At 38.2% G+C, this 26021-nt stretch overlaps 1 long non-coding RNA gene across 8 annotated transcripts in view; it reads right to left on the reverse strand.

Moving 5' to 3' along the window:
* Window positions 1–3748: 3748 nt before the first annotated feature.
* Window positions 3749–26021, reverse strand: part of LOC147371050 (uncharacterized) — a 35218-nt gene continuing 12945 nt past the window's right edge. For 2 of the 8 annotated variants that reach the window (XR_015165746.1, XR_015165749.1), the window contains one exon: window positions 24329–25465. This is a non-coding gene — a long non-coding RNA (uncharacterized LOC147371050). Of the gene's footprint in view, window positions 4321–11902; window positions 13825–13973; window positions 14064–14532; window positions 14859–24328; window positions 25466–26021 lie in introns of those variants that run through there. The other 6 variants (XR_015165747.1, XR_015165751.1, XR_015165750.1 and 3 more) reach the window with 6 other exon arrangements.

Below are 26021 nucleotides of genomic sequence, written 5' to 3' on the forward strand. Positions count from 1 at the left end.
AAATTCTCGCGAGATGCCGATGGGCCACAGGCTCGAGCTGGGGCGGGCCGTCGACCGGGAAGCACCGCCCCTGAATGCTTATGTTGGTGGGAGGGAGAGGAAATGGAATTCCCCGGACTGGTAAGAGCGCGAGCCGACACATCCCTCTCTCACGCGCCCAATCAGGAATGTTGCGGTGGGAGGAACTATGCGTTAATTACTGGATACCTTTAGTCTAGATTGAGTCTGCGTTTGAAGTTTCTGGTGTAGCAGGTGAGGGACATTGGCTCGCCTGTTGGCCAGGACTGATTAACCTCTGGGAGGAGTCGCCCCTCAAAATGGGAACAGTTATTTTAAATAGAACCTGGCAGGTCACTGATCAGTGCTCCCACGTGCGGAAAGTCAGTGCTGTTCTGACCCAGGGCCTCGAGGATCAACGCTGAGAAGAGAGTGCCGATTGACCAATCCCCGGAATTAGAGCAGCCTAGAAATTAAGCTCAACTGTGAATGATTAGGATGGGGAATAGGGATTGGGGCAGGCTGTTTACTTGCCTTTATAATCAATGGTCACCATCGGCAAAGTTTAGGTATGGGAGTAGGCCTAATACCTTTTTCTTCCTGTTGCTCTGTTTCAGTCCCTAGAGCCAGAAAGTTACAAAACTCATTAAAGAAATCAGAGTTTGGAGTCCGAGAAACTGAATACTTACTGAAAGTATCTGAAATATCCAGGGGGAGAAACGTACGGTTTTATTCTGCCGGTGAAAACAAAGGACAGGTGGTTTTGCTTTCCGGTGTATCATACCTCAGGCAAAGGGTAGCAAGACGCTAATTTTTAAAAGGAATTGAAAGATAAAACACTGACCTGCTTAAAGTTTTCTAACGCTCCTTAATGGTCTCACAGTGTGAAGGTCTTTAAGAATTAAATGGATATAAAAATTTGTTTTCAAAAAATTCCTGTTTTAAAAAAGGAAAGCAGTAAGCTAGAGTATTACCTAATAAACACTTCTTAGGTATGTGATAAATGTATATTATTCAAGTGATCATAATAGCATAACTAGAACAATTAGTGAAACTGCTTTTCAAACTAGTATCTTCAGTCACTAGAGACTTGTTCAAAAATGCTGATTTTGATTTAGTAGGCCAGGGTGGAGCCTGAGATTCTATAATTCTAACACTGTCCTAGGTGATATAGATTACTCAGAGGACCACCCTGTGAGTTCCAGAGCACAGAAGTGCTTACCTCATGGCCTGCTGACACCTCTGCCCCCTCCCTCTTCCCTGAATAAAGCTTTCTTTTGTTCTCTCTTGTAACCAGTCTAATGTGGTAGATACAAAGGATTTGGCAATTGGAGTGAGAGAAGAAATCCAGGTTTGAGTTCTTGTTTCTTTGCTTCCTATTTGTGTGATATTGGTAAGGTTACTTGTCTTAGTTCCTTCAACACTAAAGTAGGTGTAATAATAGCTGTCCTTTCTCACAGGGTTATTATGTGCTTCAGATGTCATAATGCATGTGAAAGGGCACTGTAGACTACAGTGCTGTATAAATGTTATTAATTGCTCAAACATTAACTGGCCATAGAGTGAAACAAATCTATAACATTATGGAACATTTATAATGTACCAGGTACAGTGCTTATTAACCTCCTTGTACAAATAGAGAGACTGATGCACAGAGAGATTAAGTTACTGTCCCAAGGTCACACAGCTGATAAATAGATGTAGAATTTGAACCCATGCAGTTAATGCCAGAGTAAATTATTGAATAGAGTATTTATTATCTCTTAATTTAGAAAGTGGAAGAGTAGAATGTTTTATATTTCTACTTTCAGTGTATCTCAAGCTACTTTTATTTAACTTATTTCTCCCTCTTGTTTTGCTCTTTGAAGCCAAGGTACAAGGCAGGAAATATTCCTACCTACTCAGTGAGAATGCATGATATCCAAGGGGTCCATGAAGAAAAGTCCCAGAGAAGCTAATTTGTACTACCCTAATCTAAACAAACTTTGGTATGAAAATATAATGGACCATGTTAGTGTTCTAAATTAACAGAGCACAGCAGACTGGGACGAATTTGAAGTCAGCTTTCTTAACTTTTTTGAGCCACAAACTACTTTAGCGGTCTGGTGAAACCATGGACTCTTCTTACATTTATGCCTTTAAATGTATAAAACAGAATTCATAGCATTACAAAATAAAACAACTTGAAACAGAATCTCAGAATATTAAAGTAAAACAAACTTTTATTTATTTATGTGTGCCGGGTCTTATTTGTGGCATGCAGAATTTTTACTTGCATTACACAAACTCCTAATTACAGTATGTGGGATCCAGCTACCTGATCAGGGATCAAACGGGCACCTGTACTGGGAGCAGAGCCTTAGCCACTGGACCTTCAGGGAAGTCCCAAGAAAAATAAACTTTTGATATGGGAATATATGTCCTTTATTATTAATACAGTAAGATCTACTGGCGGCTCTAATAAAGATCAAATTTTTGAAATAATAATAAACATAAAATTTCCAGAGTTTGCAACAGTTGTAATGTGATACAAAGGATCTGTGATTCCTGTTGGAGATACATATGTAGGTACAGCTGTTTGCTGCTTTCATTCATAATTGAAGGAAATACTAATTTTCACTTGGGAGATTTAGTGAATATAAAGATGTAATTTTTTAAATTCAATTTCACACACTCCCTGAATTGTATTCATTGACTTAATGTTAAAAAATCCTTGGGTGGAATCAAACAGGCATATTCCTGTGGGTAATCTTTTAAGAGATTATGAAATTTTAACATAGAAATATAATTGATATCCATAATAATAGTGATTTATTAATAAAAAGTTTACCACTGGTATACTCCTGTTTAGAAGACATGGAAGCATGTTATAGGATAGGAAATAAATTTATCCCATTTGTTTTATTTTTTGATACCTATAAATGTATTCTTTGGGTTTCTCAAGCATTCCAGATAATTTAGGTTTTACTGTATCACTCTTAATTATTACACGCCTTTACACATAAGTCATGGTGGAAGAACTGCAAAATGAAAATAATAAGCAAAGATGAAATATATTAAAAGTAATATATATTTAAAATTCTTAATAATAGGTGTTAACAATTATTTGAAGTACTATGTGCTGGGCGCTTGAATTCTTTATCTCATCAAACCCCCATTGCACAGGGGAAACATTCAAGGTCTTACAGTTACTAATAAAGCCAGGATTTAAACCTAGGCAGTCTGATCTCCAAGCTCTTTTTTTTTTTTTTTAACTTGAAATATAGTTGAAAAGCTCGCTCTCTCAACTACTAAGGTGTTTATTTTTTTACCCTTCGACTATTAGCCAACTTTAATTTGCCCACTAGTGTAACAAATACATATTCACTGCCTCAAAATGCTTTCACTGGTATATAGCTGATTTACAATGTTGTGTTATAAAAGGAATTTTCTAAATTCTCCCTTTGCTGTTATATTGCTTATATCCAACACCACCTTTAAAATAAGTGGGCTATCGGTTGAGGCTAGAAGAGGGTTTGTTTTACAGAAATTTTTGTAATGGAATTTTGCTTAGAAGATGAAGAAATCCACTCATGTCTTTCCATGCCCTAGAAACATGCTTTCATATCTGAAATTAAACCTCTGTATTATAATAGTGCTACTGTATTTTTTATATTGATTACTATCAGGGTTGTATCCAAGAAATTACTGCATGTAAATAAATCCTAATATATGAAGTTCTAGATTATCCATGCTTAATGGAGAGAACTGATTATGTCATCCCAAATTCGTTTTTATTTGTCATTAGAGTAGATTTATTGGCTGATTATGCTTTCTGTTTGTATTTACACTAACAAACGTATTTCTACTCAGTTTTGCTAAGGTTAAAATGAAAAGGACCATGCCCTACAAGTATTTTGATGTTTTAGGAAGCAGTTTAGGAGTAGCTCAGATTTTAAAACACCATTCACATATCTGGTAATATACAGAACCCACTTGACAGTTGCATTTAACCTATTTGAGTTACAATGATAGAAATGTCCCCATCTGACAAACAGAAAATAATCATTTTTTATATTGTAGTGTGCAATGTGCTAAAAAAGATTACAGTTTTATATATTGAAATAAATGGTTACATTCAGAAATTAAAAACATACAAAAATGCTGAAGAACTGACACAGTCTTCCTTCTTAATGAATCAGATCAGATCAGATCAGTCGCTCATTCGTGTCCGACTCTTTGCGACCCCATGAATCTTTGCATTGATCGCTGAAGAAGGCTTTCTTATCTCTTCTTGCTATTCGTTAGCAGCACTGTTTACAATAGCCAAGACATGGAAGCAACCTAAATGTCCATCAACAGATGAATGGATAAAGATGTAATATATGTACATGATGGAATACTACTCAGTTGTAAAAAATGAACGCAATAATGCCATTTATATTATCATACTAAGTACGGTAAAGACAAATACCTAATAAACCATGATGAAGAAGACGATCTAAGTATATGTATAACTGAATCACTTTACTGTGTACCATAAACTAACACTGTAAATCAAGTATACTTCAATTAAAAAAAAATTCTGTGACAGTTACAAAGATCTGAAAATATAGACGTAATATTAATAGTATTAATAACTAGTCTGTGTTAACTACATTTTAACTAACCCCTGTACTCACATTATTACAATAATGTGGCTACACCGACGCATTCGTATAATATTAGGACTTCATAATTTGGATTCGTTATTCTGTTGCCACTTTTATGCTAATTTTCTTCATTCTTTATATTCTTCTAAAAGGGGCAACAGAATAACGAATCCAAATTATGAAGTCCTAATATTATACAAATGCGTCGGTGTAGCCACATTATTGTAATAATGTGAGTACAGGGGTTAGTTAAAATGTAGTTAACACAGATTAGTACATATACTTACGTTATTAATATTACATCTGTATTTTCAGATCTTTGTATCTTTGTTACAGAATTTTTTTTTTAATTGAAGTATACTTGGTTTACAGTGTTACTTTATGGTGCACGGTAAAGTGATTCAGTTATACGTATACTTAGATCCTCTTCTTCATCATGGTTTGTTAGGTATTTGTCTTTAACTCAGTATGATAATCTCTAGGTCCATCCATGTTGCTGCGAATGGCATTATTGCATTCATTTTTTACAACTGAGTAGTATTCCATCTTTATCCATTCATCTGTTGATGGACATTTAGGTTGCTTCCATGTCTTGGCTATTGTAAATAGTGCTGCTATGAACGCTGAGTTTTATCTTTTCAAATTAGTTTTCCCTGAATATATACCCAGCAGTGGGGTTGCTGGATCATATGGCTCGTCTATTTTTAGCTTTTTAAGTAATCTCCACACTGTCTTCCAGTGGCTGCATCAATTTGCATTCCCACCAGCAGTGCAGGAGGGTTCCCTTTTCTCTACACCCTCTGCAGCATTTGTTACTTGCAAATTTTTTAATGATGGCCATTCTGACTTGTGTTGTCATAGTTTTATAGCTTGCTAAGGACACTGGCTCTAACACAGTTTATGCCATTTTATTGATTAAATTACAAATGTTATGGTCCAGATTTAATATAAAGTTATAAATATGTAAACTGGATGTTTCCAAATTCTACTTGGAATAGGTAATATGGACCCCAACTCAAATGTTATTTGATATTTTTTGCATAAAAATCAAATTAGTCTTTATATCTTTCCAGTTCACAATTTTATTTTGTAAGCAAGACAAGTTAGTGTGGTTTAGGAGACTTATTTTCATGCTGAGAACATCGTTTGACCTTAAAATAAGATGGTTTTTGGCACATAATGAACCATGCCCAAATGTAAAGCTAAAAATTAAATCTGAGCACTTTCCATGTAAAGAGTTGTATACATGAATGTTCAGAGTATTATTCATAGCTGCCAAAAAGTGGAAACAGCTCAAATGTCCATCAGCTAATAAATGGATAAATAAAATATGGTGTCTCTATATGATGGAATATTTTTAATTAATAAGAAAGAACAAAACACTGATATTGCTACAACATGTATCTAGAAGCTTGAAAACATTCTGCTAAATGAAAAAAGGCAGACATGAAAGGCCATGTACTGTATGGTTCCATTCATATGAAATGACTAGTAGATGACTAGGGGCAGGGAGAATGGGGAGTGGCAGCTTATGAGTATGTGGTCTTTTATGGGGAAGTGATGAAAGTTAGATAATGATGATGATTACATAATACTCTGTGAATATTCTGAAATTCACTAAACTGTGCACTTTAAAAAGACTGGGTATTATGGTATGTGAATTACCTCAATGTAGATTTTTAAAAACTAATGAATTAGAACAAAAACATGAGATCAGTCTGAAATAAGAATATTCTTATTACTGAATATTTTCAATATCTCATACTTCTCAGGTTATTGATGATAACCTGATGTTTATATCCAGTAAGAGATTTTTCCTTCAATACAAACAACAATGTAATTTAGATTTGGTTTTAACATAATAATCATTTGCTGTCAGTCTTAAGTTTGGAGGTATTTTTATCAGTATTTGCATAAAACATAGTGATTAACATTAATTTTAAATAGCATATTTTATTGAAAGTTAAAGTTCTTGATTATGATCAGAAATAGAATACATCTGATTTTGGTATACTCTAAATATAGAAATCTTTCTTTAAAATTTCAAATAAAATCAAGTAGTTGAAAATTGGGGGTAAATCATCTAGATAAGAAATTTGAGGATTAGGTGCTATCAAATGACAAAATTAAAACAACTTAGTAATGAGTTTGATGTCCCTTGATGTCCTTTATTCAAGGAAAAACAATCCATAGATTGAGGGTGTAAGCAGTGGAACACTCTTTCCCTTCTCCAGGGATTTTAGGCAAGAGAGAGTTTTATAGATCATTAGAAGCAGCAACACCAAAACAGAGCACGGTTGCCTCAGAGGTCAGGGATTTTCTTGTAAGGCCAGCAGGTCCTGTTTTCTAGGGTCAGGTGAGCTATTTAAGCTGAGTTGGAAGTTTGTGATTGGTATATGTTAGGTTTCTAAGTTAGGTGTTTCATGTAAGTGCAAGCTGACTGACATTTAGGTTTGTGGCATGGGCTGAAGCCACTGGGGTGGCTGCCGTAATTTTGGGTTCCAAAATACAAATTAACTTTAAACGTACTTAACTAAAAGTAAGGAATTCAAATTAGAATTACTTCCCAACATTAATGACAGTGTTTCTTGTTTCAATAACAATCTACAAAATCTAAACAGAGATGTGTTGTAATTTAGACCAAAATTATCATTTAACCCATACTGAATTTGACTATTTAAGTATATAGGTGAGAATGTATAAGACAGTGATGATAAATGTAAAATTCTTCCATTAGAGAATTTTAAATTAGGTGTGATTATGGGAATGTTGTACTGTGTGGTTCTAAAGAATCGATCTATATAGTATCTGAGTGGCTTAATGGAGCCACATATGAGAGGCTTTTAGTTTTTAATACTATCTGCTGCTGAGTTGCTTCAATCGTGTCCGACCCTATGTGACCCCATAGACGGCAGCCCACCAGGCTCCCCCGGCCCTGGGATTCTCCAGGCAAGAACACTGGAGTGGGTTGCCATTTCCTTCTCCAATGCATGAAAGTGGAAAGTGAAAGTGAAGCCGCTCAGTCGTGTCTGACTCTCAACGACCCCATGGACTTCAGCCTACCAGGCTCCTCCGTCCAAGGGATTTTCCAGGCAAGAGTACTGGAGTGGGGTACCATTGCCTTCTCCATTAATACTATCTAGTACCTGTTGATTTTTTTCATTGCAGGGAAGTAATGATTTAACACATGGCACAGTAAGAAAGACTAAAACTTATTAAGAAACATTCTACTACATCTAAAAACTAAAAACTTTTAAGAATTTGGCTCATTTGATGTTGAAGTATGACAATTTCAGAGATATCCCATCATCAAAATGTATTAAATCTCAATGATTAAGTAATAATGTGAATGGACTTTATCATATACAGTAAGAACAGCATGATACCATGATACAGGTTCCCCATCTTACAAAAAGACCTATACAAGAAAGAACATGGTTGCTACAATGCTTGATCAATTCTCCAACAGTAATTTAGACACAAAGGCCAAGAGTTAAGACATAACTAGATATTTGAAGGTTTATATAAATTTAGCCATTCCTTGTTTCTATTCTGTGCAAATGGAGAGAAGGGGAAGATTACCCTGGAGTATTTTCGGGGTAGGGCTAAATGGGTACCCCTGGCTTGGACAGGGCTATGATTAGGGACAAAAGGGATGGTTAAGGACACTGGAAACTAGATGGAGAGATTTACAGAAAGAAGTAGGAAGGAAACTGTCAAAGGTAGACTTCCCTTGAGGGAACTGGAAGTGAAGAGGCAACCTTTTCCTCTTCCTCTTTACTCAAGCACTACAAGGTCTCCTACTCTAGCTGGAAGAACAGAATTCAGGGTACCACCATTATTTACAGTGGTTCAGTTTTACATAACTTAGTTGCCTTTTTTTTGTATTAATACTTGCTAGCTTAAAAATCTGGTCCCTGTAACATGTTCATATATAATTGTTTTGCCTTCCCCCCCAAATTCCTTATTTACAGTTTTAAAAATGTGGATTTATAAAATGGGACTGCTTTCGAGGTGAGTTGTCAGTGATACTCAGGACGTCCCTGGTGGTGCACTGGATAAGAATCTGCCTGCCAATGCAGGGGACACGGGTTTGATCCCTGGTTCGGGAAGATTCCACATGTCTCGGAGCAGTGAAGCCTGTGTGCCAAAATTCCTGAGCCTGTGCTCTACAGCCCATGAACTGCAATTGCTGAGCTCACATGCTGCAACTACTGAAGCCCACGAGACTACAGCCGGTGCTCTGCCATTAGAGAAGCCGGCACAATAAGAAGCCGGCACACTGCGGTGAAGAGTAGCCCCACTCATGGCTACTAGAGGAAGCCCACACAAAGCAACAACCAACCAGCGCAGCCAAAAACTAATTTAAAACATTCTTCAAAAAAAAAAAAAAAAAAACCCTGATATTTAGGTCTAAGTAGGCTAGGTGGGCTGCCATCTATGGGGTCGTACAGAGTCGGACACAACTGAAGCGACTTAGCAGCAGCAGGCTAGGTGGTATCTTCAGATTTAGGCCAAAGGATGTTAATGTAACAGAGATTTGTTGATGATAATCACTCCCATCTTAAGTGTTCATTTAAAAAAAATAGAGTGCCTGTTATGTACTAGGCACTGAGCTAGATGTTGAAGATACACAGACAAAAGCCAGCTGTCACCTTTAGGAAAAATTTTTATGTAGGGAGCCCATTAACTATGAGCTCACCATTAGATGTATACAATGCTATAAGTGCATATATAGAGTAATATTGTGCTCACTTAGTCATGTCTGACTGGAGAAGGCAATGGCATCCCACTCCAGTACTCTTGCCTGGAAAATCCCATGGATGGAGCAGCCCAGTAGGCCGCAGTTCATGGGGTCGCTAAGAGTCAGACACAACTGAGTGATTTCACTTTCACTTTTCACTTTCACGCATTGGAGAAGGAAATGGCAACCCACTCCAGTGTTCTTGCCCGGAGAATCCCAGGGACGGGGGAGCCTGGTGGGCTGCCGTCTATGGGGTCACACAGAGTCGGACACAACTGAAGCAACTTAGCAGCAGGCATGTCTGACTCTTTTCGACCCCATGGATTGTAGCCCACCAAGCTCCTCTGTCTGTGGATTTCCCCAGGCAAGAATACTGAAGTGGGTTGCCATTTCCTTCTCCAGGGGATCTTCCTGACAGGGATTAAACCTGAGACTCTTGTGTCTCCTGCAGTGGCAGGGAGATTCTTTACCACTGTGCCACCTGGGATCATAGAGTAATACTGATATGCCCAAGCCAGCTGGAGATGGGGAGGCCATCTTCAGAAGGGAGTTGTATTTAAACAAATAAAAAGAAGGTCATGCCAGGGAAAAAAAAAAAGGAATGCTCCTAGGCAGAGGGAACATCGTGCAAAACAATCAGAGAACTTGGCCTGATAAGTTTTGGGAATTACAAGTTTCCAAAACTTTGGAAAGTAAGTTTCCAAGGTACTTTGGTAGTTTAGAACGTACTTTGACTACAGGAGGAGTAGTGGTGATGTGTGTACGGGTGGGAGAGATGAATGAGCAAAGATGAAAAGAGACAAAACTTGGCCAAGACAAGCCTGGATATCTTGAGGGCCTTATAAGCCATGTTAATGAGCTCAGATTTAATTGTGAAGGGTATGGGACGAGGGAATTAAATTTTTAGCATAAAGTCATGATCATATTTTAATCATGAGAAGATAACTATGATAGTAATGTGAAAGATTTAGCAAAAGTGTTATGTTAGGATAGAGATTAAAGAGACCAATTGAGGTGGTATTGAAATAATCTAGATGAGTTGTGATTGTGAGAAAGACCTAAAATAGTTGTAATAATTGCTGTTAAAGTGCTGCACTCAATATGCCAGCAAATTGGGAAAACTCAGCAGTGGCCACAGGACTGGAAAAAGTCAGTTTTCATTCCAATCCCAAAGAAAAGCAATGCCATACAATGTTCAAACTACTGCACAATTGCACTCATCTCACACACTAGCAAAGAAATGCTCAAAATTCTCCAAGCCAGGCTTCCAGAGTATGTGAACTGTGAACTTCCAGATGTTCAAGCTGGATTTAGGAAAGGCAGAGGAACCAGAGATCAAAATTGCCAACATTCGTTAGATCATCGAAAAAGCAGGAGTTCCAGAAAAAATCTACATCCGCTTTATTGACTACGCCTAAGCCTTTGACTGTGTGGATCACGACAAACTGGAAAATTCTTCAAGAGATGGGAATACCAGACCACCTTACCTGCCTCCTTAGAAATCCATATGCAGGTCAAGAAGCAACAGTTAGAACTGAACATGGAACAACAGACTGATTCCAGATTGGGAAAGGAGTACGTCAGGGCTGTATACTGTCACCCTGCTTGTTTAACTTATCATGTGAAATGCCAGGGTAGATGAAGCACAAGCTGGAATCAAGATTGCCAGGAGAAATATCAATAACCTCAGATACACAGATAACACCACCCTTATGGCAGAAAGCAAAGAACTAAAGAGCCTCTTGATGAAAGTGAAAGAGGAGAGTGAAAAAGTTGGCTTAAAACTCAATATTCAAAAAACTAAGATCATGGCATCTAGTCCCATCACTTAATGGGAAATAGATGGGGAAACAATGGAAACAGTGAGATTCTTTATTTTCTTGGGCTCCAAAATCACTGCAGATGGTGACTGCAGCCATGAAATTAAAAAAGACACTTACTCCTTGACAGAAAAGCTATGACCAAACTAGACAGCATATTAAAAAGCAGAAACATAACTTTGCTGACAAAGGTCCATACAGTCAAAGCTATGGTTTTTCCAGCAGTCATGTATGGATGTGACAGTTGGACTATAAAGAAAGCTGAGTGATGAAGAATTGATGCTTTTGAACTGTGGTGCTGGAGAAGAGTCTTGAGAGTCCCATGGATTGCAAGGAGATCCAACCAGTCCATCCTAAAGGAAATCAGTCCAGAATATTCATTGGAAGGACTGATGCTGAAGCTGAAACTAATATTTGGCCACCTGATGCAAAGAACTGACTCACTGGGAAAAGACCCTGATGCTGGGAAAGACTGAAGGCAGGAGAAGGGGACGACAGAGGATGAGATGGTTGGATGGCATCACCAACTCAATGGACACTGAGTTTGAGCAAGCTCTGGGAGTTGGTGATGGACAGGGAAGCCTGGAGTGCGGCAGGCCATGGTATCTCAAAGAGTCAGACATGACTGAGCGACTTAACTGAACTAAACTGCAGTAAAGACACATAGTACAGGGTATTTAATGGGTAGAGCTGACGTTAAGAAAAAAAAATTTTTGAGGTTTCCCCTCCAGTTATTTATTAGAATGTAATAAAATCATATATATATATATATATACGCACACACACATATCTAAGATGACAATAACATATAATACTATAATAAAAATAAAATACTTGATATAAACTTTATGCTCTTAAGTTTATATATTAAATGTGGGAAAATGTAAACTAATAAAATTAATACTTTGTGCTACTTGATTTTTTATTCTTTACAAATTAAATCACCTCTAGAAACAAATATAGAGCTGACTGCTACAATTTAGGTTCTTTTATATTTGGCATAACTAACTGCTGTGTTCTATATATAGTGACCAGCTTTCTCTACTAGACACTTTAGGAGACCTTGTTCATTCTTTCACTGATGTCATTCCACTGATGGCCAGAAATAAGCAACTGTTATCTATGTCTGTTCTCGTTTGCCTAAGACAAAGTACTGTTACATGGTACTAACAAGATCATAATCCTAAACATGACACAGGCTCTGGAATCACACGGTAGTACTAAGTTGTAAGTGGGATCCAGGTGATCTGGACAATATTTATATTTCTTTCTGTAGATTAATGAAATAAATCGCAACATGAGGAAAAGTATCTGGTAAAGAATTCAAATATTCTAGTTTGAGAAACACTGATATAGAGGTTATAAAAATCCTTTTGTCACATACCTAATGTTGGATTTTTCGGGTCTCACCTTGTGACTTTTTCCTCCACAGATTCCAGTTTATTCAACTAAAAAGTATTTGACCACCTACTCCAAATATCAAGTGTCACATGGTATAGAAGTTACATATATACTAGGGAAGTGTTGGGAACTGAATGGAAAGAGAAAAAATGGAGAGCTTGGCCACAACAGGGAATTAGAAATAGGATATTGCAGTTCAGTTCAGTTCACTCACTCAGTCGTGTCCAACTCTTTGCGACCCCATGAATCGAATCACGCCAGGCCTCCCTGTCCATCACCAACTCCCGGAGTTCACTCAGACTCACGTCCATCGAGTCACTGATGCCATCCAGCCATCTCATCCTCTGTCGTCCCCTTCTCCTCCTGCCCCCAGTCCCTCCCAGCATCAGAGTCTTTTCCAATGAGTCAACTCTTCGCATGAGGTGGCCAAAGTACTGGAGTTTCAGCTTTAGCATCATTCCTTCCAAAGAAATCCCAGGGCTGATCTCCTTCAGAATGGACTGGTTGGATCTCCTTGCAGTCCAAGGGACTCTCAAGAGTCTTCTCCAACACCACAGTTCAAAAGCATCAATCCTTCGGCGCTCAGCCTTCTTCACAGTCCAACTCTCACATCCATACATGACCACAGGAAAAACCATAGCCTTGACTAGACAGACCTTTGTTGGCAAAGTAATGTCTCTGCTTTTGAATATGCTATCTAGGTTGGTCAAAACTTTCCTTCCAAGGAGTAAGCGTCTTTTAATTTCATGGCTGCAGTCACCATCTGCAGTGATTTTGGAGCCCATAAAAATAAAGTCTGACACTGTTTCCACTGTTTCCCCATCTATTTCCCATGAAGTGATGGGACCGGATGCCATGATCTTCGTTTTCTGAATGTTGAGCTTTAAGCCAACTTTTTCACTCTGCATTTTCACTTTCATCAAGAGGCTCTTTAGTTCCTCTTCACTTTCTGCCATAAGGGTGGTGTCATCTGCATATCTGAGGCTATTGATATTTCTCCCATGTATTAGGTAAGAGGAACTCAGGATCAAAGGTGGTTTTTGTTGTTATTTAGTCACTAAGTCATGTCTGACTCTTTGTGACCCCATGGGCTGCAGCTAGACTTCCCTGTCCTTCGTTAGCTCCTGGAATTTGCTCAAATTCTTGTCAATTGAATTGGTGATGCATCCAACCATCTCATCCTCTGTTGCCTCCATCTCTTCCTCCCCTCAATCTTTCCCAGCATCAGGGTCTTTTCCAATGAGACAGAACAGAATGGCAAGATTAATTAATTAGTTTCTTCAGAAGACATGACAGGAGGTCAAACAGTATTTGATTCTATAAAAGGGATAAATGTATCTGGGCTGCTCAGACAGTGCTAGTGGTAAAGAATCCACCTACCAAAGCAGCAGATGCAAGAGATGCAGGTTTGATCCCTGGGTCAGGAAGATCCTCTGGAAAAGGGAATGGCAATGACTCCAGTATTCTGGCCTGAAAAATCCCATGGACAGAGGTATCTGGTGGGTTATAGTCTATGGGGTTGCAAAGAGTTGGACAAGACTTAGCACTGCAACCTATCAGGGACTACAGTCAAGAAGATTAGAATGAAGATAAAATTTTCTATAAATTTTATCTTCATAAAAATGAAGATAAATTTTAGGTGTGAGGAGGCAGGAGGTTGGCCATTAATGATCAATGTTCTCAGCTTTCTTGGTAAAATAGGAAGGAGAGCTATGTGATGACTGAATTGGGCATGAGAAAAGGAGGTAAGTGTGGGACTACTGAAGAGGGAAACTGAAGAACTGAAGAAAGGAAAAAAAAGGCCTCCTTAAGGGCGTAATGTAGAAGATCATGAATTTGTTAGCGAAGTTTTCCATGTTGTTGTATAATTGTTTTTAAAGTATAAAATCAACAGTTCTTCTCAAAAATAAATGTTTGTTCCCATCTCAAGAAACTCAAATGACAGAATAAAACTTTTTATGCCAAATTGAGAAAGAGGGTGTGTAGAAAGGAGAGGCAGTTTACATTTAATCAAAATTCACTTAGTGGATATTTACTGAACATCTACCAAGCATCAAGCTCTGAGCTTGGCTTGTAAAATTTACATTGTTTTCATATTTTATTTTTCTCCCCAGTAGTCCTTAAGTCTGTAAAACAATGTGCCTGGGTTGACATCTGAAGCCTTGTCCATTCAGATCATCACTTTCCTTCCATCTTCACTCCCCATTTCCACTCAGGATACCTCAGATGGTTCTGTGGGTATCCCTAGTGTTCATTAAACACGGTCTGAAAAACCAAAGATCTAATGAATATTAATACTGAAGCCTCACTGTAACAGTCACATGTAAAACAAATAATGCAGGAGATGTGGGTTCGATCCCCAGATCGGGAAGATCCCCTGGATAAGGAAATGTCAACCCATTCCAGTATTCTTGCCTGGGAAGTCCCATGAACAGAGGGGCCTGGCAGGTTACACAGTCCATGGATCACAAAAGAGTCAGACACGACTTACCGACTAAACAACAAAAACAATATGAAGTTTAATTAGAGATAAATGTGAAGACAGGCACTCAGATGAAGAGAATCTGGCCTAACAGCATGTGATAAAGACAACAGCGATATGCCTAGGGCTGCCCAAAGGACCTATACATTTTTACCATGAAAGATGCAACTAAGTTATGCACAACAAAGCAGTTTCCTTTTTTGCTCATGTCTCCTGGTCATATGAGAGTAGACTGTGTTTTAATAGCTTTATTGAAATATAATTGACAATAAACTAAGCTGCATATAAAGTATGCAGTTTGATGAGTTGACATATGTATACACCTGTGAAATTATCACCAAAATCAAAATGACACTACAAGTGTCCTTGTACTCCTGTGTGAACTCTCTCCCCCTCGTTCTTCTATCCCTCATACACAGGAAACCACTGGTCTGTTTTCTGATTAGTACTTTCTAGAATTTTATTTAAATAGAGTCATAAGAGTATGCCCTATTCTCTTCTCTGGCTTTTTACACTTGGCATAATTGTTTTGAGATTTATCTATGTTGTGTCTCTTAATAGTTCATTTTTTTTAAAGTTGCTGAGTAGTATTCCATTTTATGGATATGCCACAATTATTTTATCCATTCACCTGTGGACATTTGGGTTGTTTCCAGTTTTTGTCTGTTACAAATACAACTGCTATGAACATTCTTGTATGATTGTTCATATGGACATGTGCTTTCATTTGTCTTGAGTAAATAGCTAGAAGTGGAATCGCTGGATCATATGGTAGGCATGTGTTTAACTCGTTAAGAATCTGCTACACTTTCTCAGGTGACTATACCTTTTTACATTCCTTCCTGCTGTGTATGAGGATTCCAATTCCTCCTGCCTTCTTATGATTTGTCTTCAATCTTAGTCATTCTAATAGGTATGTAGTAGTATCTCATTGTCCTTTTAATTTGCATTTCTCTGGTGATTGACGATGTTCAGCATCCTTTCATGTGCTGCTCTGCCATTCATATACCTTCTTTGAAGAAATGTCTATGTCCATTTTTTTGCCCACTGCTTGTTGGGTTCCTTTAGTCAGTATTTATTTACAGGCAACACAGATTAAACATTGACAGCAGCCAAGATTTTAAGAAGTAACCAAGTCACACAACAAGGTAGCATATGCATCGAAGAATATGTAGACTTTATTTTTATCAAGGACTTTACTTTGTGTGACAGTGGAATTTCAGGGTTCACTATATAAATCTGAGTATTAAATCTGGTTTAGCTTTAGCTAGCAGAACCACTTCAACTCATACTGGTCAGTCCTTGTCACTTCACAGCTAAGAGCATCGACAGCAGTGTGCTAGGGCTGGCTCACGCTGCCTCAGGAGTGCTGATTCAGAAGGGTTAAACCTATGGCTGACTCATGCTGATGTTTGGTAGACACCAACACAATACTGTAAAGCAATTATCCTTCAGTTTAAAAATAAATGAAATAAAAAAGTTTAAGAATTCTGCAGAATTTAAACACAGCCATTATCAGAAATTATATAAACTGATCAGATCAGATCAGATCAGTCGCTCAGTCATGTCCGACTCTTTGCGACCCCATGAATCGCAGCACGCCAGGCCTCCCTGTCCATCACCAACTCCCAGAGTTCAGACTCACGTCCATCGAGTCACTGATGCCATCCAGTCATCTCATCCTCTGTTGTCCCCTTCTCCTCTTGCCCCCAATCCCTCCCAGCATCAGAGTCTTTTCCAATGAGTCAATATAGTAAAATCCAATATTACTGAATAATAAATACTCAAAACTCATTTTTAGTTTACTATTTCATTATTATCCATGTTTTTATGATTATGTCTGTTGTGTGCACATGAGGGAAATCTTATAATCTGATAGTCCACCCCTCTTTCCAACTCTGTGTTCAATGATGTCCTGTGTTAGCTTGAAGTGAGAGTCACAGTGGGAGTATTTAACCCCACTGGAATTAGCAAACATCACAATCAGAACTTTTTTTTTAACCCTGGAGAGGCTAGTTGTTAAACTTACAGCATACTGGTAAAGACCCTTCAAACTACACTAACTTACTGTCCATGATGGATAATGAAGCTTCAGTTACATGGAGAATTCACCTTTGTGAAACGATTCCTCAAGAACAGATCAATATTTTTGTTACAGAACAAAGCTTACAACACCTATTTTCCTTGCTGCTCAGTTTTTTTCTTACTTCGAAGTTTCCTAAGGTTGAGAATGCCAAAGTTTGAGTAATGGGTAAGGAAGGGTGCTAATGTATTATTTTCGTGATCTGAAATAAAAAAATACATAAAATATTTTTTGTAGAAGAATTACTACAAAGGATGTTAAACACAGAAAATTATAATGGGCAAAAAATAGGAAAGGTAAACAGCTCTATATTACCAAATTTCTATTCATGTAGGAATAGAGGAAACGACTACAATGAGAAGGAGCAAACCATGATACGAGAGGAAGTCCAAACTTAACCAAGATTCTGGATGCCATCAGAAATTTAAAGTTACAGATTTGGTGACACAGTACAGCAGTCTAGAGATGCCAAACTGGGCAGGAGAGGCAAATTCTTAAAGCACAAAAGATAGTAAGTGACTGATACAGTTGAGTGTTCATTACAATTTATTTTTTTAAAGTTCTAGAGGGAAAAATTGATTGACATACACACATTATACTATGTATAAAATAGGGCTTCCCAGGTGGTGCCAGAGGTAAAGAACACGCCTGCCAATGCAGGAGACAGATGCAGGTTCAGTCCCTGGGTTAGGAAGATGCCTTGGAGGAGGGTGTGGCAACCCGTTCCACTATTCCTGCCTGGAGAATGCCATGGACAGAGGAGCCTGGCGGGCCACAGTCCATAGGGTTGCACAGAGTTACACGTGAGTGAAACAACTTAGCACGCATGCATACAACATGGGTGTATAAAACAGATAACTGATAGGGACCTACTGTATGGCCCAGGGAACTCAGTGCTGTGTAATGGCCTCTATACGGGAAAAGAATCTAAAAAACAGTGAATATATGTATGTGTACAACTGACTCACTTTGCTGTACAACTCAAACTGACACAACATTATAAATCAACTGTACCTCAACTTAAAAGTATTAAGAGAAATGAAGGATTTCAGGAGGAATAGAAACCATCTTAAATTTCAGGATCCAAATGAAAAGCATATACATTTAAAATATAAAAGAAACATATACATATGACTTTCTATAAGACATTTTTATGTCTCACATGGAATTCAAATACAGGTTAAAGAATCTGTTTGCCTGGATTATGGTAAGGTACTAGCATGACAACTTTGTAGAGTGAGGTACATAAAGAGTTACAGTTTGGTATTCAACTGAGAGGACCAAACAATCTTTAAACCAGTCAATGCCCTATATAATCACTTTACCAATGAATTGGACAAAATAAATCAAACTTTATCAAATTAGTTGGTAGGTACAAACTTTTTTTGAAGTTAAAAATGAAGAGGAATACAAATTCCCAAGGAAATAATTTCTTTCTCTAAGAACTTAAAAATTTATGAAGGAGACTGAATGAAATGACCTCACATGAAAAATACCTAATAATACATGAAACTAGTAAATGTAACTAACAACTACCTGCTGAACATTTCCACAATTAAAATTAAGTAAATCACTATTTTTTCACAAACCCTTTTCCTGATTTCCAAAATCAGCTCTTCTTCTAACTGACATATTTAGATGAATGTATTTTCTAGTCTTCAAGATTCAATATTGGAGTTAATTTTTTTTTTCTTTTATCTTTCATCAGTCTCTGTGTTGGGCCTTCAAATGCATACATTTTAATATACATTTTAAAATATTTTCATCATTGTATTTGTATAACCACTCTGTGAGTAACGCAGAAGTTATAAACAGTTCATCATCCTGTTGAAGGGCCTACAAGGTGACTGGCATGTAAACAGGAAGCAGAGTAAGAAGTTAAATTACTTGCCTAAGTTGACAGGACCAGTAATTACAAGTCCTGTGATCCTAATGTCACCATTCTTTTCATTACACTATGGTGCCTCTCATCAACTCATATTTGGTCCATTACTCTAGATTTCTAGTGATTTTCTCTGCCTTTACTCTTACCTCTATCTTGCGTATCAGTATCAGATTAAACACAGCTTTTACTGAAAGATATCTCAATAAAGAAGCTGCCAATGGTTTCCTATTATGCAGACAGTAAAGATCAGAATCTTATCTCTGTTTCATATGTGAAATCTCTAATCATACCGGGCTTCTCTTGTTCCTTTGAACATAACTTTTAACTTTCCTGAGACTGCCTTTGCTTTTAGCAGTGTTTCCCTTCTCTGAGTTACATATCCCTGAGTAACAATTATTGCAGGGACCTGAACATTTATTATATATATATGCATTATTTATATATAGTTTATAGACCATGTATATGTATAACTACTACCTTGTGTGTTTTGATGGAGAGCGGGCAGGAAGCAGCGGTAAAATTTTTGACATTAAAAAAAAAGTCTTCGCAACAGAAATGTCCATCAGTGCATGAATGGTTAAAGAAGATGTGAGATATATATATATACACACACACACACACACACACACACACACTGGAATACTATTTCATTAAAAAGAATGAAATCTTACCATTTGCAAACAACACAGTGGGACTTGGAGGGTATTACGCTCAGTAAAATAGGTCAGGGACAAATACTGTATGATCTCATATATATGTTGAATATAAAAAATAAACTAGTGAATATAACAAAAAAGAAACAGACTCACAGGTACAAAGAACAAACTAGTGGTTACCAAAGGGGACAGGGACTAGGGAAGGGGCAAAATAGGAGTAGAGGATCAAGAGATACAAACAACTAGGCATAAAATAAATCAGCTCCAAGGATGTATTGTACAGCACAGGGAATATGGTTATTTTATTTATAACTATAAACTGACTATAACCTTTAAAAATTGTGAATCATTGTGTTGTATATCTGAAACTAGTACAATATTGTGCATCAGCTATACTGTAATTAAAAAAAATGAGACCGCTGCGGTTCCACTTCTGGTAATGAAGGACTATGTGGTTTTGATCACGTTTCTGCTGAGAACAACTAGGAAAGCTGAGACAAAGAAATATATCTGTCTGAAGGCATTGGAAAGCTCTCAAAACTGTGAGGATTTCACGGCTAAGACCTAGTAGAGGCAGACAGGTTGGAGAGGCGCTTACAGCCTCTCTGATGGAGGCCTCTGTCTCTTCCAGAAGCAACTAAGAACAAAGCCTTTTGCAAGCTCACAGACCTAGATGAGGGTAGAAGAGGAGAAAAACTAGAGTTGGGCTCACCAAGAGACAAGCACCTCAGTCTTTCTGTTGAGATTCTAACGTGCTGCACCCTACAAGTCAGAGTGAACCAAAAATAGATTGGAACTGAATCATCTCCATTCTCAACTGGATTGCAGTGATCTGAGGATACTAATGGCCCTCGCTACCTAAAGAAGTAAAAAAATCCTCTCTAAAAGAAACTCATGCTATCCCAAGCCTCAAAATATCTCTACAATTGTTTATATACAATATCCAGCACACATAAAACAATAATCAGGTATATGAGATGACATGACAAGACAGAGAAGCAACCATAGAAACAGGACTCACGGGGATTATGAAACGAAGACTTTAAAACAGTGTAATTAGGGAGTTCCCTGGTGGTCCACTGGATAGGACTCAGGGCTTTTACTGAGGTGGCCCAGGTTCAATCCCTGGCTGGGGAGAACTAAGACCCCACAAGATATGTGGCACAGCCCTCCCCCAAATTCCCCAAAATACTATGATTAATCTGTTCAGGAACTTAAAATATGAGTAAGTATGTGGAGAATGGAAACACAACCAAATGGAATTCTATTATTGAAAGATACAACAAAAACCCAGTGAATGGATTTAATAGCCAATTATACAGAGTTGAAGACAAAATTAGGGAACTGGAAGAAAATTCAGAAGAATCTGCAGACAGATTAACAAAAAGACTAAAAGATGAAAAATGGAAAAAATTTAAAAGGTAGGAGATACAGAGTAAAAAAAAAAAAAGTCCCACATAGGTATATAATTAGAACCCAGAAGGAGAAGCATGAGGGACTGTAACAAAGCAACACTGAAAGAGCTGTCTCAAACAAACAAAAAGCATCATGCTTTAGATTCAAGAAGCATTATAAACCTTTAAGGAAAAGGCAAAGAAAATAACACCTAAGCACTTCATGTTAAAAGTGAACTATGTTAACTATGCTAAAAGTGAAAGATGCTAACTGCTGATATTCAAAGAGGGGGAAATGTTGAGCATCCGTAGATAAGAAAATTACGCTATCAAATGAATGACAATAAGACAGCTCCTTTGGAACCAAATGATGCTATCTTTAGAGTACTAAAAACAGAATTCATATTCAGATGATATAACTTTCAAAAGTTAAGACACTATAAAGCTATTTTCAAACAAACAGAAACTGAAAATTGGGCTTCTCTGGTGGCTCAGCTGGTAAAGAATCTACATTGCAGGAGACCTGGGTTCAATCCCTGGGTTGGGAAGATCGCCTGGAGAAGGGAACAGCTACCCACTCCAGTATTCTGGCCTGGAGAATTCCATGTATGGGGTCGCAAAGAATCGGACACAACTGCCAGACTTTCACTTTCACTTTTTTCACCTCTGCCTTGGAGGAAAGAGTAACCTTTGCGTAGAGAGAAATGTTCTCAGATGGAAGTTCTTAGATTTTGAAAGGGATGAAGAACAGTAAAGAAAATATATGGGTAAATGTCAACAAATAATTACTTTTACAAAACAATGCTGACTTATTGTGGTATTTAAAACATACAGATTTTAACATTAACAACACATAAATTGAGAAGAGGGGATAAAGTGGTCAAGGGTATTCACGTTGTCCAGGAAGTGGATAAAGTACTAAAGTATACTAGACTTTTATTTTTTTATTATTATTTTTAATTTATTTGGCTGCGATGGGTCTTAGTTGCGGCATGTGAACTCTATATCAGCATGCAAACTTCTAGTTTTGCAAGTGGGATCTAGTTCCCTGACCAGGGATCAAACCTGGGTCCCCAGCATTGATCCTATACCAGGATCAGCACTGATAAGTGCTGTTATCATTGATCCTGCACAGCACTGAAGTCTGTACCACTGGACTACCCGAGAAGTGCCTATACTAGACTTTTAGATGTCAAGGATGCACAGTCTAATTTCTAGAGCAATTAAACTATAGTAAAAAGACATGCAGGCCTCCTTGGCGGCTCAGCGGTAAAGAATCTGTCTGCCAGTGCAGGAGACGCAGGTTTGACACCTGGGTCAGGAAGATCCCCTGGAAGGAAATGGCAACCCACTCCAGTATTCTTGCTTGGGAAATCCCATGGACAGAAGAGCCTGGTGGATTGTAGTCCGTGGGGCTACAAAAGAGTCAGACATGACTTAGCGACTAAACAACAACAAAAATACATAACTATAAGGAAAAGGGGAATAAATAAATCTGACGCATCACAAAGGATGAAGAAAGCAGAGAAAAAAGAGTGAAGAGCACGGGAGACAAGAAACAGTAGGATAGCAGCTTTAAAGCCTCATATATCAGTAATAACATTAAATTGACTATCCCAATTAAAAGATAAGACTGTTGCCTTGGATTTATAAAGATACACCTTTAAGCTGTTTTCAAGAGGTAAATATTAGAATACAGAAAAGTTTAAAGTGAAGAGATATGCAAAAACTAAAAGAAAGACTGGCTATGCTAATATCCAAGACACAATACAGGAGATATAAAGCTCACGTGTCAAGAGCCCTAACAGGAAACAAGTAACACAATCAGGATTGTTTGTTTTAAACAGAGGGACTAATTACAAATGTGTGTATAGGGTATAAGAGAATTACAAGGATAGTTCTGTAATCCAGGGCTAACAACAGGGGAACTGTACCTCTCTTAAGCTCCAAGAGACAGAAGAAATTAACCAAAGTCTTGAGGGAGAGAGAACTGTCAAGAGTTCAAGGTGAGAGAGGCAAAGCTCTTTGGTCACGGTACACATTCAGTTCAGGGCAACCTCTAATGGAGGGAGCCAGGGGGAATATAAGCACTTATCTCAACTCTTTTCCACCATACACTCCTTCTATCAGCGACGGGTGATAGCTGATCATGGGGTGGTATCAATTCAGTCACACTCTCATCTGAAGCCAAAAACATCCACCCCAGACTTCTTCATATATGGTAAGGGAGAAAAGAAGTAAGTAACAAAACATAATTTATAGTTTCATAAAAGTGTTTTAGCTGGTCATGAAGACTAGGTTTGTGAGCATAGCTGCTTTCTATCACCACCCATCTAGGTTTCTCTCACTCCTTGCTTGCACCTAAGCTTAATGGAATTCTTTATCAGGTAAAAGTGAAGTCGCTCAGTTGTGTCCGACTCTTTGCGACCCCATGGACTGTAGCCCACCAGGCTCCTCCATCCATGGAATTTTCCAGGCAAGAGTACTGGAGTGGGTTGCCATTTCCTTCTCCAGGGGATCTTCCCGACCCAGGGATCAAATCCGGGTCTCCCGCATTGCAGGCAGACGCTTTACCGTCTGAGCCAGGTAGGGTGATCCAAACATTCATTCTTAGAAGATGAAACCAAGTGGAGGTCCTTTTTGGGTTACCCTAGTGTTTTCACTGACTGTTGGCCAAGAGAATACTGGTGAACATCAGACATTCCATATAAAGTCCTACTCACTCCACTAAGCAACAGCAATCGAAGCTGCCCCTTTTAAAAGGACTCGTTCCCTTCTGTCAGTAGTGTTCCCCCTGCACCCCACCCCCACCCCCCCGTTGGTTAATGATAGGAAAAAGTCCTGCCAGCAAGCCATGTCCACTTCTAATTCACTGAAACCATGTTTCCTAGGAATCATTCCTCCCTTGAGTACTAAAGCCTCCAAAGCCACTAAGACTGATGCTTCACGGACCAAAAAATTCCTCTAGTGGTTTACTAGGCATAATAAGAGAATGCAGCACAAATGCGTATGTGTGTACACCAAAAGACATACACAACAATGTTCATAGAAGCTCTCCTAATAGCCAAAGACTAGAAACATCTCTAATATCTATCAGGAATGGAATGGATAAATAAATGTGATATAAAGTCGAATACTGAATAGCAATGAAAATGAATGAATGAATGTTACCTGCTCCAGGTAACAACATGGATAAATCTTACAGTGTTAGATAAAAGAAGCCAAAAACTAAAGATACATTATGCATTCAATTTATATAAAGGTTAACCACTATCAAACCTAATCTTTGGTGTTAGAATTCAGGATGGTGATTACCCTTGGGAAGGATGAAGAGTAATGACTAAGAATGGACATAGCTATTGATGTGGGTGGTGACTATAGTTACCTTCATTTTGTGATGTCATGCTAAACAACTATATTTGTGGTTTTCTATACATATGTTATGCTTCCATTAAAAAGCTTATTTAAAAAAAATACAACTGTCATCTTGCATATAATGTATAATTTCTCTGGATGCTTTTGTTTTTCTGTATTTTATCAGTTTGACTATAACATGCATAGGTGTGACTTTCATTGTAACTTTTCTGCTTGCGATTTACTGAGCTTTGTGGATTTATAGTTCTATGCTTTTCACCAAATTTGGAAAACATGCCACCTGATTTTTTTTTTTTTTTTTTTACAAAATTAATCATACTGAAAAATAGAGGGACTACTCTCATCCCCACTCTATACACCTTCTGGGGAAGGTAGCACCATATATTGATTATGGATTCTAAGCATATACTTCATTGTTTAGGCCAGCATCCCTAATTTGCAGGTTATTGTATCATAACTGGCCAGTTCTCTGATTTGTTCTGAGTTCTCGTCTGGCCTGTCAACTCATAAGCCAGTGACAAGTATATACCCTTACCTCAGGCCATGTCTCCTAAAGTTATTCCCTATGGAAAGATTCCCTTTACTGTTATGTGTTGGGGCCACTGATGAGTGGTGGTTTTACTGACCATTCACATCCAGCTGTGGCCAGCTCACTGCAGATTCTTTCAAGAATGAATAGGACCCACACTTTTTTTCTCTTCCATTAATTGGTCAGAAGGAACTCCTCCTGAAGCCAATTTATATGGGTTGGGGGAGAAATGCTGAAGGAGCAGGGTCAGGGACTACAGGAGTCTGAGTCACCTGCTCATTTAGTTTAGCTGTAGCCAGTTCCCAGTCTAACAGGGAGTGGACTGCTTCTGTGCTCATCCAGCTGTATGGTTTGGTGAATCAGATAACATCAGTTCACGACAGGTGGTTTGATTATTCACGCAGTCACTTGATGTCCCATGGGCAGGTGTTCCATCCTACCAGGTAGCAGGAGCAAATCTGGAGCAGCCTTTCAAAGAAACAAAAGAAAATGTTGTTGGCTGAGGAAGATATGTCCTTATTTCCAAACCGAAGGGTCTGTGTTGTAATTCCCCTATGGGAACTTACCGAAGTCTTCATTTAATATTCCTTACCACGTGAACTTCCAGTACCAATGGACCTGCCTAATCACAAGGCCACCCCCCATCAAAACTTGCAATCTTACGGTTACCCAGAAAACAGGTTAGAGCAGGTCACCCAAATGTGCTTTATTTTGTTGCCTACAGAACCCCCAGAAGTCTGCTACACCTTTTTTCCTTTCTCTTTGTTGTAGTGGTAGGAAACACAACTACCCATCACTTATTTGAACAGATACTCAAACATGTCTCCGGCCACTGCAACCCTAGAAACTTGGTGCAGTCCTGGGTTTATTGCTGCATCTTCTGGCAGGCATATGTCTTATCAAATCATGCAGAATGCTTGCTACTCCATTCTCATTAGGTTCATTTAACATAATTTCATTGCTATAATAGACTAGTATGATATTCTGTGGCATAGTGATATGATCAAGGTCCCTTTACACCACA

Source organism: Bos grunniens, chromosome 6, assembly GCF_055505025.1.
Source record: "Bos grunniens cultivar Pamir isolate PY7600 chromosome 6, Bosgru_T2T1.0, whole genome shotgun sequence".
Classification (NCBI taxonomy): Eukaryota; Metazoa; Chordata; class Mammalia; order Artiodactyla; family Bovidae; genus Bos; species Bos grunniens.